Genomic DNA, 16,284 nt, shown 5'->3' with positions numbered 1-16,284 from the left:
AAGGAATCCATGATGTTGAATGACTGGTCTGTTTTCTGCCCTAGCAACACACCTATCTCTGCATCTGCACCCTTTTTTGTGCTGTACTTTCCTCCACAAACACCCTTTCCATTCGTTTCTGTCTGATTGTATCCTACCTACCTCTCTAGGCCAAGCTCACATTTGTGCTTAACCCAATTTTTCTCTGACTAATCCAACCAGAAGTCATAATTTCTTCCTGCTAAGAAACCAGGAGTTGCCCTTGTTTTAGGTTTGGATAGGGTTTAAATTATCAGCTCATCTTAACCATTCCAGTGGACCTCAAATAGACAGACCCTACTCTTCACTCCACAGCCTTGTGATGTAGTCCTTGTGCCCTGTCCACTGAAGGACAGATTTCTGTGATTCTGTGTTCTCATATGGCTTTAGGGGGGAGACCTTTGGATACTTGGTTCTCCAAGGAAATAATTCTCTATTTAGGTTACCACTCACTGGTTAATCACAGTCAGTTTTGGGTATGATACATATAATTCCTAATATTGTCAGAAAGAGAGTTGGGCTGTGTATTCATCAGGATAATTAACACTAGCTGCTGAGGAAAACAAATCACACTGGATTAAACAATAAAGTGTTATGCCCAGAATTCGTGATCCCCAAAGACCACCAGGGAGCCGAGTCCAATGCAAAAGCAAAAGAGCCTTTATTCAAGCTAGCTCGAGCTCAATCTCCTACCTGCATAGACACAGCGGTGAGATACCTGGGAGAGAGAGTGAGTTTCAAAAGCACAAAGGTTTTATATGGGTCTAGGGGCAGTTGGTGAGGTAATGGCTGTGGCCTGGGCAGATTGGCTGGGGAAGGGTCCGAGTCCTGTTAGGCAGGTTGCCAGGCGTGTTTTGATCGGGAAGTTTGAACGGGTGAGGTTACTCAAGGAGAGGAGGCGTGGTCTGAGGTTTCTGCAATTTTCCCGGAAGGGGGCCATGTCGGGGACATAGTCACTCAAGGTGGAGGACACAGAACAAGATGGAGTCGGCCGGCGTAGGTCCGCTCTTTCAAAAGGTTTATGTATTGCTTGTGTTACAGTCTGCATAGTGTCAGGTGCTTTTCAGGGGATTTGGGAGTAGTGCTGGCTTCCAAACAGTGACTTGGGGGTATTGATTTCCCATCATGTAACATGTTTTCCATCATCCATGGTCCCAGACCCCTCACTTCTAGGCATAAGGTCAGAGAAAATTAGATAAGAATCACTGGGGTGGTTAGTAGCCAAGCCTATATAGTGGTACATCTTCAGTCATTTTTTATAGCTCAGACTCTAGTCACATGACATCAACCCAAATACAACGAAAGCTGGATAATTACTTTTCCTGTGTTCCCTGGAAGAGGAAATGGAATCGATCTGCATCTGGCTAGTCTATGACAGGAGGCTGATAGATACAACTGTCTCCCCATAACCAATACCAAATCCTAGAACTACTGTGAAGCTGTTCTTTCCCAGCTACACCTGAAAAATAGATCAGGTACTAAGACAATTTCAGTCATTCCCGGATAATTAAACATCACTTTAGTTCTAAGAAAAAACTCAGTTGTAATTGAAATGTCCAGTATGAAAAAAAAAAAAAAAAGTATGAAATTCCTGTGAAACTAAAGCTTTCCTTTTCATCAATTTGTATGAACATCATGTTGGAAAGCCAGTTTGGGGGTAGGAAACTTCTTTTCACTAGATGAGATCCTTGAATTCTCTAGCATTGGTGTAGGGAAACAACACAGAGGTCAGATTCAGGAGATGCCATGTTTCAATTGTATGCTTTTGATCTGGAGCTAGTGGCCTCTGGGCATGGTGAATGGTCAGTGATTTTCTTTTTCCCCTGTCATGAGGCACATTTGTGGCTTCCTTGGAGATTTCTCAGTTGGAAACATCGGATTTTTACACCCTTGATGTTGGAAATGTCTTCCTCTTGGCTATCCACTCATGACTTCTACCCTTTTCTTTATGAATCTAAGAAACACATTTGTAGTGAGGCTGACTCTTGGACAGAGTCTGTTTTAAGGCCCTCTCCAGGCTGACTCCCTCCTATGCAGTTCCTTGTTGGTTCTTTGACAAACACACATCTTCTCCCATATCAGTGAAAGTGAAGTTGCTTCATGATGTGGATACCACTTTTCACTGTGGCACTGGGACAGTAGTTACAGATTCATTTAATATTTCTCAGATATTAGTTCCCAAACTCCAAGGGGTGTATATCAAGTTGTCTAAGTGGTCTTCTTACAACCCTTCTCAGTAGGATGGAAACAAGGAGAAACACACCTTTTGTCTGGGAACAAGTCATGGGGAGAAAATATCATCACATCCTCAATTACTTTCCTTCAAAACTTCTGTTTCCTTTAACCTCAACTCGGGAGGTGGCTTTTTAGTCATGTTCTTTGCAAAATCTGTATAGCATCCTTGTGGAATTTTGAGGGACTGGGTATTGGCATATATTGTTTTGTTTCAGCTACAGGGTTGCCCTCAACCAATACTGAGAAAATTACCAATTTAACATACTTTTAGGTTAATAGTAAGTAAAATTTCCAAGGAATGATTTACTTAAAAATTAAATTAGAATGGATTGGCTAAATGTCATGTCATACTCGTTTGCTTTCGAACTGGGAAAGAAACAGAAAGAATTAGAACTTAATGCACTGAGAATTTCTGGACATCATCTTGAGTGTGCTCAAGAGATTGTTGTGAGTGTGGGAAGCTCATTGCTTGTATGTGTCTCTTCAAAGTGGATGTTGAGAGCGTATGGGACATGAGAGCATATAGGAAGGGACATGAAAGTCACATCCTATTTCATGCCTTTCATGGCATGGCATTCACACATATCCATGCTGGATATTCAGCATGTAATGTGAAGCCTTTTTGATCACTTATTAAGCTGAAGGTACCCTATCATACTATCAAATTATGAGAGAAACTGCCATGGGAGAAGATGTGTACATTTGTACCTAAAACTAATCAAAAGCACTTATGTGACTATAGTAATGTGAGACAAAGTAGACTTTAGAATGTGGAATATTACTGTAGAGAAAGAGTGTCAATACAAAATAATAAAGAAGACACTTTAACCAGAACACAAAACAATCCTAAATCCTGGGGTTTAGACTGAGGGATTGGCAAGTCTTAGTCTCTTTGGTACTGAAAAACTGGGGGAGATCCAACTATGTTTTTCAGAGGTTTCCACATAGTTCTTGGGCCTCCTGCCTCATACTACTTCAAAATCTGGTAAATGTCTCTAGGGAGCGGTTGGCCCTATGCTTGATGCTGACCTCCTTGCACTGGTCTTTCTATTCTCATCATCCCAAAACTAAGGGAATTTTGACTTTCCCTTTAGAATCTTTTGCATAACTCCCAGCCTTTGTGTAGCCCCAGAATTTAGGAACTATTTTATGAGGGCTTTTGTGATATTGGAATTTAGTAAGAGATATATAGTTGGTCTTTGTCTCAGTTTTTGGCACAGAGCTCCTAGAATCCTTGGAATTTCCTAACTGCTGACAGAGATCAAGGTGTCTTTTGTTATGTTAATCAAGTGACTTAGAAAGCACCTAAAGGTAAGAAGCAGGAGGGAGGGGCTACTTGCCTGTGAAGCCAACCTTGTGATTTGAGGGTTGAAATTTTCCGTCCCACCCAACCTCCACCTGAGAGGAAAGGGGCTGGAGAATGAATTCAGTCACAAATGGCCAATGGTTTAATCATCCCTGTGTAATGAAGCCTCTGTGAAAACCCAAAGGACTGGGTTAGGAGAGCTTCTGTTGGCAAACATGTGGAGATGTGGGGAGTGGTGTGCTTGGAGAAGGCATGGAAGCTCTGTGCCTTTTCTCCAGACCTTGTCCTGTGCATCTATTCTATCTAGCTCTTCTTGAGTTACATCCTTTTATAATAGACCAATGATCTGGTAGGTAAAATGTTTCTCAAGAGTTCTGTGAGCCATTCTAGCAATGAATTGAACCCAAGGAGGTAATGGTGGAAACCTCTAGTCTTTATATAGCCAGTTGGTCAGAGGCATACATGACAACTGGGGCTTTCAACTGACATCTGACATAGGGTGGGGAGTCTCATACAATCGAAACTTTACCCTGCAGAATCTGCTGCTGTCTCCTAGTAGATAGTGTCAGAATTGAGTTAAATTGTAGGACACGAAGCCAGTGCTGGAGAATTGGTGGTCATGTGGAAACCACCCACACCTGCCCATGTGCTCACACACACACACACACACACACACACACACACACACACACACACCCTAGAAATTGGGAGCAGAATCATTATAGCCTTTAGGGTCCCTCAAATTTCCAGTTTGTTTTATCCCAGCCATGTGTGGCTGGTAACAGCTTGCTATTTCTCTTTCTCCAGCAAAGGTCCTAGGCCTGGGCCACTCCCAATCCTCTGCTTGGGGTAAGAATGGGCCATAGCCTTAGTGGGGAACAATGACTGGAGATCATCAGTTCACTTACCCAGGACACAAGCTTCTCTGAAATTTCAATCTAATCCTTGTTCCCACAGCATCTTGATGTCTTCAAAATTAGGATTTATATAATTTATCTGACTTTTTCTAGGCTTAATTTTTTAAATCCAGTGGAAGTCATTGTATGGAAACCAATTTGACAATAAATTTCATATATTGAAAAAAAAATCCAGTGGAATCTAGGTGTGACCCAGCCTACTACATTTGAAAGTAGAGATCCTTTGCTCTAGTAATTTTTGAAAGTTAAATTATCTTTCATTATATTAAATCTTCCCTAATTTTATGAATCATCTCTTGAATTTGGGAATTTCCTGTGTATAGAGATATAATCACCAAACACAGTTTATCAAAATAGATTATTTTCTTCACTGTTTTTTGTTTGTATTTTGTTTTTGTTTTTGTTTTGAGAGAGAGTATGTGCATGGGGTGTGGGAGCATAGGGAGAGAATCTCAGGGCTCAATCTCACAATAGCTAGATCATGAACTGAGCCAAAATCGAGAGTCAGAGGCTAAACAGACTGAGCCACCCAGTCACCCCTGAAATAAATTATTTTCCTTGAGGAGCAATGTAAAAGGATTTCTTTGAAATTCAGTCTCTGTCTGGACACATGAATTAATAGTTGCAGAGTTGTGAAAATAATATAAAATATATGAAAAGGCTTTGGGTAATGAAAAAGAATATACAGATCTGAAAGGTCTTTTATTATAAGGTGGAGGTAAAGAACAATCTGAAAGTAGGATGACTTCCCTTTATACTATTTATTTTTGTAAGAGCTATAGAGATATTATGCACAAAGTAAAGTTATAGACACTCTTCTCCTAAACAAAAATGTCTCAGACATTTAAGTCCAAAAGAGGAGAGCAAATGTCTTTTTGAGCATATATTTTTTATTGAGCTATTTTCATGTAAATTATCTCATTGAATTTTCAGACTCTCAAAGATATCTTCTACATTATAAAAATAAGACAATTCAGGCTGCAAAGGGTTAGGAATCTTACACAGAGTCACACAGGTAGGAGATCAAAGGGCCAGCATTCAAACCTCTGGAAGTAACTACAAACCTAGGTAGACTCTTTGGACGATACCAAAGACTACTTTCTTAATCACAGAGAAATGAGAAATGAGATAATTCAAAGATTCTCTGCAGTCTGTCCTGTTACAGTTACAGGATAAAATACAAAAGAAAGTTAAATAGTGTCTCCCATGAAAATTACATGATCACAAAGCTCATTTACCTGGACATTGAAGCAAACCATCCTGGAAGTCTCCCTGTAAAATGATCTTTTCTCTCAACTACTAACCATGTATTAATATCTTACAATTATGGTGGTATGTTAGACAGCCATGGGGAAGGCAGGATCCTTCTCAAAAGTCAGTTTCCAGAAGGTGGAGAGACACTGTTACAAAGTAGAGGACTTTGGGGATGACATAATGGAGACCAGTTCCTGAGGATATCCTGGAAAGATTTCAAATGCTGAGTCCTCAATAAGAAGCAGTATCACAGTAGGGGATACAGAGCTACAGAGCAGTTGAGAGTCTAGAAGACAGCGAATGATCTGGGAGTCTGGAACTTCGGGAGGTAGCTGATGGGAACAGGAATAAAGACACAATGAATAGAATTAGTGCTGAAGGTTTATGAGGGAGATAGCGCAAGTAGGGCAGTAATGTTGGGTAGAGAGAGGAGTCAGTAGTAGGTGACAACTAGAATGAAGAAAAACAGAGTGGGTCTTCCTGTGGGGAAGTCATGAGGGTGATACTCAAACCACAAAAGGGTGGGAAGACAGCCCCAGTGAGGGCAAGGGACTCAGGTTGACTCATGGAAGAAGCTGAATGAGAAATGCTTCAGTTTTTCAGCCATGATCTCCTTTGATTATCACTTGCAAGTCCTTACATTTGGCAAGATGTTGCAAATTTTCAGGCTCATAGTTCCAGTTTTTAGAGCTAAAAGTATCACTGATTGTCGTGATTAAGTAAATCTAGTATTTCCCAAGTATTACTTTTTAGTAAGAATAATTTTTCTTACTAGATTTCTATTAAAATATATTCATCTCAGTTTCAATGCAGTCAGTTGAAAGCTTTGCTGAGTAACTTCAAGGGCACTTAATCACTGATTTGATGATTGGAAAGTTAGTTTGGCTCCATTTACTAATGGTGTGTTTTACACCATTAGCTTCCCTTATTCTCAGGCCTTCAGACTCATACTGAATTATACAACTTGCTCTACTGGGTTGGCAGCTTGCAGACAGCAGACTGTGGGACTTCTTAGCCTCCATAATCAATGGGCCAATTCCTATAATATCTATCTATGTATCTATCTATGCATGTATCCATGTATCTATCTATCTATCTATCTATCTATCTATCTATCATCTATCATCCATCTGTCTGTCTCCTACTGGTTCTCTGGAGAACCCTAATACACCAGATGAAGTGTAAAATCGTAATGTCTGTAGTTTATATGCAAACATTTTAAAATATAATATTCTCTTCTTTAGTTTAAGGAAGAAATAAGTTTAGTTAAATAAATGTAGTACATTCAACTAGGTGAATTCAAATATGCTACTTAGTCTAAGTAAACATAATGTATTACTTTTCTAAGTAGTTTATTCTGTCATAGAATTCACCACTCCATATAGTTAGATTTTTTTTAAAATCTGGCCCTTGTTTTCCTAGGGCATGCACTCTCCCTATGCCTAGAATGATCTTCATACTCCATACCATTTAAGAAAGTCCTTTCAGCTTTTAAAAACTAAATCCAACCATCTCCTCTGTACATGTTTCCCTGACCCTTCTCCCTCTAATGCTACCATTCTGAAATGAATTATTCTATCCTCTGAACAATTTCTGAATATACATATTTCTGAATATATATATACACACACATGTATATATATATATATATATATATATATATAATAGGGGAGGGGCAGAGGAAGAGAGAGAGAGAGACAGAGTCTTAAGCAGATTCCACACTCAGGGTGGGGCCCAATATGGCGCTCTATCCCTCGACTCTCAGATCATGACCTGAGCCAAAATCAAGAGACAGACGCTCAACCAACTGAGCCACTAATGCGCCCCAACATATATATGTCTTATTTTTACCATACTGTTTTATAGTTTCTATGTCTATCTCTCAGTGATTATTCATGGAGTTGTATTATATCATTTTCATTTGTATATCCATAGCACCTAGCCTAGTAACTGTTCTTAGTACATAATCAGTAAGTTTTGTTGAATTGGAATATGTGTGATCATGGACTAACTTTCCACTTCCTTAATTTTGACAGATTTTGGGATGCGCTTATTTAAATACACATACTAAATAAGATAGAGTATAAGATAATGATGAATCAGGTATGAAAACTTCCTTAAGGCACTTAATGTCTAAGATGGAACAAGAGGCATAATATCTTCATTCATGGAAGGTTTTTAAAAATTGTCTGAGGTGTGAGAAATTTCTAGGTAGTATATTTCCATCCCATAACCCTCTTCTGCCTCTTTCTTCTTGATCCCATTTCTTCCAGTACTTTTCCTATCAAGCTTGAGAATCTCAGATATGTAGAGCATGCCCTCTACACATTTAATTAAGGAAAAGTTTTATATAAGATTTTGTCTCAAACTTGAGTAAAATGTAGACTTCCCTTAAAATGAAAACATTTTTATGGATTCCTAGTACTGGTTTAACTTACATTTATTTATGACATTGCTAAAATATGTGTAAGGATAAATCTGGATAAAAACACTGATATGCTAGTGCTTTTAGAACTAAAATATCAAAATACATTTAGAGACTAGATACATAAATCTAGAACTTATTTAGGTAGAATTAGAATAATAATTAAATGTGATAAAGGATGTGATTGAAATTTAAATGCCAGTTTTGAATTTAATAGTACAAACTTGCATTTGCTTGTTTTATGTTTTATGTTTTGTGTACTTGGTTGTTCTTTTGAACTGCCCAGACTATTCTTTGGTTATTTTTCACTATCACTCTCATTTTAATTAATTAATTAATTAATTAATTAATTTTTAGAAAGAGCACACGCTTATGTGTGAGCAGGGGAGGGGCAGACAGAGATTGGGGGGAGGGTGGAATCTTACACAGGCTCCATGCTCAGCACAGAGCCTGATGCAGAGCTCAATCTCATGACCCTGAGATCATGACCTGAGCTGAACTCAAGACTCAGATGCTCAAATGACTGAGCCAACCAGGCTTCCCTTAATTTCATTTTTAATAGAAATATTTTTGTAACTACCAAAACATTTTAGTAGGCCAATTTGATTCATGGTACATTATAAAATGCAATACTAAAAAATTTAAAAGACAATATAATAAAAATTCCTTCACTTTTTATGTACTAACATACATACTGCCAGTGAACTCATAAAAGCTGGTAGGTGCAAACACATGAGCTTCCCAGCATGTTTGCTTGCATCCTGAACTAACTGTTCTTCTACCAGCTGAGCTTGAGTACAACAAGACCTACTAACATAATGCTATTATAGCTTTGAGCCATCACATAACACCAAACTGATAGAAACAAAAACACAAACCAGGGCACAGGAGTGAGTGGCAGCATTGATTTTTAATTTGGTTCTCTAGATGATTCATTTACTCCTACGTTTGAGCTCCTGGATTTAACAGGACTTCTCTGCTGCATCTCAAAAGTGTCTAGGAAACCTCCTGGGGCACTGCACCCATCAAAACATTTTCTCACTATTGGTCATTGTGGGATATAACACACCGCATGCTCAAGAATTCATTTCATTTCTTGTTTTGAGAGAAAAGGAGGTGGCATAGTAGCATTTGCCACCTAAGTACTTTCCACTCAAAATATAAATATTGCTGGAACTCTTTCTAATTATACCAGCTTTTCCTGTGTTGGCCAAAAAATGCTGTCTTCATTCAGTCCCACAGGAGTTTTGATTCACAGTCCTTCAACCTTGGCTCTCTCTGTGGTTGTATTCCTAATTTGTTACATGCATGTAATTAATTATAATTCAATGTAGAAAGTTGTAATCAATGTAAGATTTTTTATAAGATAAAATTGTGTACGATTTCAATTAAGTGGGATTGCTTTCATCTAGGGTGTTGGAAAAGATATATAGAAATGTAATAAATGAATGATAGCCATCCCAACAATTATAACTCCATTTTTCTGGTTCACTTTGCCCCTAGCTAGCATTCAGTTCCCTTCCCTTCTCCTATTAGAGTCTATCTGCCTGACCACCAACATCAGAGTCTACACAAGGTTGTGTGTCAGCTCTGGGCAATTAGAAGAAGGTGCCCCTTTCTCCAGGTGAATGTAGCCCACCATCAGATTGCATAATTTGGTAAGCAGGGAATATGCTGGGTTTGAGTTCTCATTTTTATTTCCTTTGATTGGGTGTCCCTGTTCAAGGCATAATCTACACAATTGTCTATGATGGTGTTGACCATCATTCACTTAGATCTTGTAGCATAAATAAATTTTTTAAAGATTTTATTTTATTTTAAGTAATCTCTATACCTAACACGGGGCTCAAACTCAAAACCCTGAGATGAAGAGTAGCACAGCATGAATCAATTTAAACTCATAAAATACAATGGAGGCTCTCAGAAATATAATTTCTTTCTTCAATGGAAGCTACTAAAAAAAAGATACTCTGTCCCATCAGACATGGATAAGAAAGCATATAGTCTTATTGACTCCAAGTTAATATCATGCGACTATGAGGTCTTGGGACAAACACTAATTAGAGGCAATATTGGTTAGGATATAACATACAAACAGGCAGAAATGGCTCAAATACAATACAGGTTTGTTTATAACTTACATAAAGACTAAGTGTTTTAATTGCTTTCCATATTTTCACGGATTAGGATCCTTAACATTTTTAAAAATTTACATTATTTACATCATTTAATATACATCACCATAAACTGCATTTGAAGTATACAATTATTTAAGTTCTTTTGTTTTGTTTTGTTTTGTTTTGTTTTGTCTTGTTTTGTTTGGAGAGAGAAAGGGCAAGAGAGAGCATGAGTAGGGGAGAGACACAGAGAAGAGAGAGAGAGAGAGAGAGAGAGAGAGAGAGAGAGGAGAGGGAGGGAGAGAGAGAGAATCTTAAGCAGGCTTCACATCCTGCACAGAGCCTAATTTGGGGCTCGATCTCATGTCCGTGAGATCATGAGCTGAGCCGAAATCAAGAGTTGGGACACTTAACCTACTGTCACCCAGGTTCCTCAGAAGTAGATAAGTTTGATATATGTATATACTTGTAAAACTATCACCACATCAAGAAAATTAACATATTCATCACCCCTAAAAGATTCCTTGTGCTCTTTTGTAATTCTTCCTGTCAAGCCATTCTCATTCTCTCCTCCTTTCCCTAGGCAACCACTATTCTGCTTTTGGTTACTATGCATTAGTTTGTATTTTCTAGAATTTATATACATATATATGTAATATATATGTATATGTATATGTATATGTATATGTAATATATATACATATGTGTATGTATATATATGTTATATATGTATATAGTATATATATATATATATATATATATGGCATATATATATGGCACACACATGTTATTGCATGTATCCGTATTTAATTCCTTCTTATTGCTGAGTAATATACCATTGTAGGGATATATGCCACAGTTTACCTATTCAGTGGTTGATGGACATTTGGGTTGTTCCCTGTTTTGAGCTATTACAAATAAAGCTGGTATGTACATCCACATATAGGTCTTTGATGGACATATGCTTTCATTTCTCATGGGTAAAGATCTAGGAGCAGTTGGATCGTGTGGGTGGTGTATGTTTAAAGTTTTAAGAAACTGCTAAATTATTTTCCACAGCATTTGCTGTATTTTACATTCCTATTTATTTCAATTTTTTTCTCTCTGTTTTTATTTAGGTTAGTTTCTGTTGCTATGGACTCAAATTCACTAATACATTCTCCTGAAATTGGTTGTTAATATCATCTAGTGTGGGGGTACCTAGGTGGTTCAGCTGGTTAAACATCTTACTCTTGATTTCAGCTCAGCTCATGATCTCACAGTTCGTGAGATTGAGGCCCATGTTGGGCTCTGTGCTGACAGCGTGGAGCTGCTTGGGATTCTCTCTCTTCCTCTCTTTCTGCCCATCCCCTCCTCACTCTCTCTCTCAAAATAAACTTATTTTTTTAATGTCATCTAGTGTAGTTTTCACCTAGAAGCTCTGATCTTTTTATTATCCCTTTCTCCAGTTTTATTGAGATACAATTGACATGTAACACTATGTTAGTTTAAGGTGTACAACATAATGATTATACACACACACATACACACACATACGCATATATGGTTTTTATATGCCTTATAAACCATTGTTTTAAGTATTTTGTCGTGTATTGATAGTTTCAGGAAGGAGAGTAAATCTGATCCCTTTACTCCATTCCAGTCAGAAGTTGAAGTGCCTGAGCTCCTTACATCTGGTGGCTCTTCCATTTTCGACATATAGCTTGCAAAATCTCTGTGCTTTTTTCCATCAAGCTGTGGAAAGAGAAAGAATATGAAGGATTATGTGTAGGTAATTTTATGAGTCAACTCTGGAAGTTGTTGCTCACATCTGTAACATTACCCTATGTTTGTAGGTCACATGGTTATATCTGACTGAAAGCCCAGTGGAAAATAATAGTCAAGCTGTAATCTCAGGGAAAAACAGGAAATGATTTTGGTGAATGGCTCACCAACTTCTACCACGTTGTACATTTATGGGCACCAAATACCCATTTACTCTTCCTCTCACATTAAAAAAAGACATTTATTCCATGTCGAGAGACACAGCCGTCCAGGTATTTATGATCTTCAGGTGACACTTTTTCTCACTATGAAATCTGAATTCCACCTCTAATAATTTTGCAGCATATAAAGTAAAAAAAAATATTTTTGCTCTCCCATGCCCACCCAGTAGAAGGTATTGGAGCAGGGATAGGATAATTGCAATTAAAACTTCCATTCTGACAAAGAAAAGAGTGGGATTCTACTGTAGTGTGTGTGGTCCTTGCCAATGAAGTACATTCTGTCAGGCAGGCATTGTGCAGTCCCTCTTTGCTAACAAATGGAGGAGATTCCTTGATTTGATGTTTATTCTACTTTCTGAAAACATTTCATCTTTTGTTTTTCGCATGTCCTGACTCCTCTCCTGGGGGTTACCTTCCTATTAATTATCCTCCACTATCTTTCAGCAAGTTCGTTTGGGGGAAAAGTCCTTTCTTCAAGGTTGCACAACTTTCATACTTCTGTTCATGAGACTTGGGGGCCTGTATATGTTTGAGACATGAGTGTTCAAGACATTTTTAGTATCGGTTCATGGCCTCTTCAGCAATTCAATTTCCTCAAAAATAAGTAGATCTACTTGCATCCAGTCAGTTTCATCTGACTGTAGATACACCAACATTCTTTTCTAGACACCAGTCTAAAGCCTGATTCAGTTTTGTGCTTTCTCATCTACGTATCTCTTATTCTCAACTTAACAAAGCCTGGAAACCATCTGAAGGAATCTGTAGGAATGTCACCCATTACTAGGCTACTGTTGTGTTAAGCTGCTTTCAATCTTACTTTTTGCTATTTGAGGTCTATAATAAGTATCTTTTTCAGTCTTTTGGGGCCCTAAATTCTGGAATCAATAAATTACCTTTGATTTCTAATTGAGAAATAAGTATTTAAGCTGATCTTTCTTGCAGTAACTTGTGAAAAGCAACAAACAGTTGCAACACGTACTAAGATTAAGGATCTTTTCAACCACTTCTCTGAGTGCTATAGGCTCATAACATACCTTTCAAATTACTGAAGCATTTGTTTCATCAAATGTTTTTTATCACATAATATGGATCACCAGTTTTCAAGTGTGTTCTATCAACAATTAACTTAACTAAAACTAAACAGCTAAACCAACTTTATAAAGTTTAGGTCATCCTTGGGGCCTCCTTCTGCTTCTGGTATCAATATTTTAGAGTAAATCAATAAAGTAATACAATGGCTTGAACATTAGAATTTATTTCCCTTTCCCATGAAGTCCAAAATGAGTATTCTTCATTAGCAGGTATCTTTCCTTCAGATTGCACCAACCCAGGCTTTCCATCTTCCACAGATGGCTCCTAAGATTTTGAAGCTTTTCTCCATTAGCTTGTGGGAGGAGAAAGCATGGAGAATCATGCATGGGCTGTGCATAGAAGTAGACATGTCAGTTTTGCCCACCTCTTCTTAGCCAGAACTCAGTCACATGGCCAGACCTAACTGTAAGGAGGGTAGGGAATACATACAGGGTAGTTGTGTCTAAAGGAGAAGGGGCTGAAAACTTTGGTGAATAGGTAACTAATTTCTGCATAGAAGCCAATACTGTGGAAGATAGAGTAGGAAAACCAACAAAATGGAATTCTTGACATCCTTCTTCAAGTTTCATGATCAAGTTTCACCACATGACTCGACTTTTCAACTATGTTAGCTAACATTCCTTTTATTGTCAAAGGTTGTTTTAGTTGGATTTTCTGCTACTTGCTATGTCAAACATTGTAATCAGTAGAGTTGCCAAATGGATTTTCCATTACAATCAACAAACAGTCTTTAACATAGCATCACCTCCTGCTACCTTCCTGTTATCTCTTTGAGTAAAGCAAGTCTTAATGTTGAATGCTTGAGTTTCCAGTAAAGCATTTGATGTATCAGGTTGCATACTGGGAGATTCAGCTCTGCCCAAGTGGTAAGGCCTCAACATATATCAGATAGGAGTTTGGAGGCAGGCTAAGGTCTGAAGAAGCCCTTGCAATTCATGTTTCTTTGAGGGTTAATCTTGTAGTAGGAATGTGGTCTGTGATGATCCCCTAAGGCCTCAGAACCTATGACCACACCTTTGAATTTCCCTAGAACAAAAGAAAATCAACAGATTAGTCTCTGTTTTAAACTTGACTCCTGTTTTTTGTTTGTTTGCTTTTTCTATCTTACAGATCATCTGAGCCCAAACTATTCTTCTTGGCGATACTCATTCTGAATTCATGTCTTCAGCTAAATTCAAACAGTGGTACTTTCTTTCCAAGGTCAAAATAGAGCTAAGCCTTGTTCTCATCTTCTGGTGTCTGCCTCCTTTCATTTCCTTCATAACAACAGAAGCTCATTTTCCTATTTCTTTTTTCTGCTTTCAGGAATCATTTATTCATTCACTGATTCAGTCAACAAATGTTTTCTGAATGTCTGCTGTGTATCAGACACTCTTCAGTGTGCTAGAAAAAAGCCAGATTGAGCTACTTCCATAAATCGGACATAAGCTCATATAGCATTCAGGCAATTTCTAGAATGGTAATGTGATATATTGGAAAAAAATAGAGGCTTTGAGGTCAGATACTATTGGGTTTAATCTCCAACTCAATTACTTACAGGTTGTGTTAATTATGAAATGAAGCTATCCTGTGAGCCTCAATTTCTCCTTTATAAAAATGTGGGTAATACCATTATTCAAGGTTAGAATAATAATTAAATGATACAAGGCTAGCAAAAGTCTTGGCACAGAGTAGTATAGTGAATGCTTCCTCTTTTCCACTTTTTTTCTTTCTTTCCTCTTTCTTACCTGCCCTCTATTCTTTCACCTTCTTTCCTTCCCTACCTCATTTTCTATTTTCCTTCTTTCTGTTCCAGCTTTCTAAGTTCCTAACTTCCTTTCCAGGTAAACATGCTAATGGCTACATTTTCATTTTCCAAGATTATATTGAAATTCTAACAGATACTCCTTAGCATAAACACTCCAGATTAGATGCTCTTTGAATGACCTAAGAAAGAATATAAATACTAATACTCTTTATGAGATCTGTACATTCTTCCCTTCCTAGATGGCTGCATAGGTAGTTTCTCTTTCTGACTCTAGAAGTACATATCACTGTCCAATTGGGATGATGTCCACTGCCACTTTCCAGGCATATCTTTGAGATGTTGGCTGAGAAAGAGCAATTAGATATCCAAAATAGTAACCACAGAGGGCTGAAAACTATTTTTAAAAAATGACAGGGGGAAAATTTATTTATTTATTTATTTATTTATTTATTTATTATTATTTTCACTAGGCAAAGAACTTTATTAATCTTGTTTCAAACTTTATTCCCAGGCCTCTTCAGCTTAATTAGCTACAAAGAATGAATTGTGTCTAAGCAAAAACTGAAAAGAGCTGCAGTGTCCCAGGGGCTTGGCTTAAAAGTATTAGAGATCCATGAACAAAATTTTAAAAAGCAGTCTTAGTATAAAATAGCAGCTCCCCAGAACTTCTTCAAGTTCTGTCTTCTTCAGAACTTGACTCCATTCAGTTTGCTTCAATTTTGGAAGCTTCATCAAAATTCTTCACAAGATCTGGAATTTCCTCCTCCTCCTTCTCTCAGGTGGCAGGTGGTCCTTTTCCATCAACGGATTGTGTGGGCAGAGCTTCAGCCAGTCTTCTTAAACTAGTCAGACTGTCTGCACCGAGTTGATTTAAGATCCTGGGTAGCATTTCTGTCAGCCATTTCCTCTCAGCATGACCTAGAATGGTCAAAGTGTTCGCTGCCAGGGATGCCTGAACTTTAGGCTTGTTGAAGTGGATCACTGTTCCTTGGTTTGTGAATGTATTTGCTTCTTCAATATGAGAGATATTGTTTACCTCTAACTTTAAGGAGAACTGAAGTTTTTTTATCATCTTCTGTAGCCGTTTTATGAGCCACTTTGTTCTTTTGGTGAGCGGTTCCTTTTCCACCGATGCACACTAGTGCTTGAATTTGATGAATTCTCTTGGTTCATGATAGTTTTGTTCAT

At 37.8% G+C, this 16,284-nt stretch overlaps 1 pseudogene; it reads right to left on the bottom strand.

The window, feature by feature from the left end:
* Positions 1–15,799: 15,799 nt before the first annotated feature.
* Positions 15,800–16,284, bottom strand: LOC109267322 (transcription factor BTF3-like; annotated as a pseudogene).

The sequence above is a fragment of the Panthera pardus genome, unplaced genomic scaffold, assembly GCF_024362965.1.
Source record: "Panthera pardus isolate Hobbes unplaced genomic scaffold, ASM2436296v1 HiC_scaffold_12, whole genome shotgun sequence".
In the NCBI taxonomy this organism is placed as follows: Eukaryota; Metazoa; Chordata; class Mammalia; order Carnivora; family Felidae; genus Panthera; species Panthera pardus.
The sequence above is the reverse complement of the archived record's forward strand: the minus strand, read 5'-3'. Positions and strand labels throughout refer to the sequence as shown.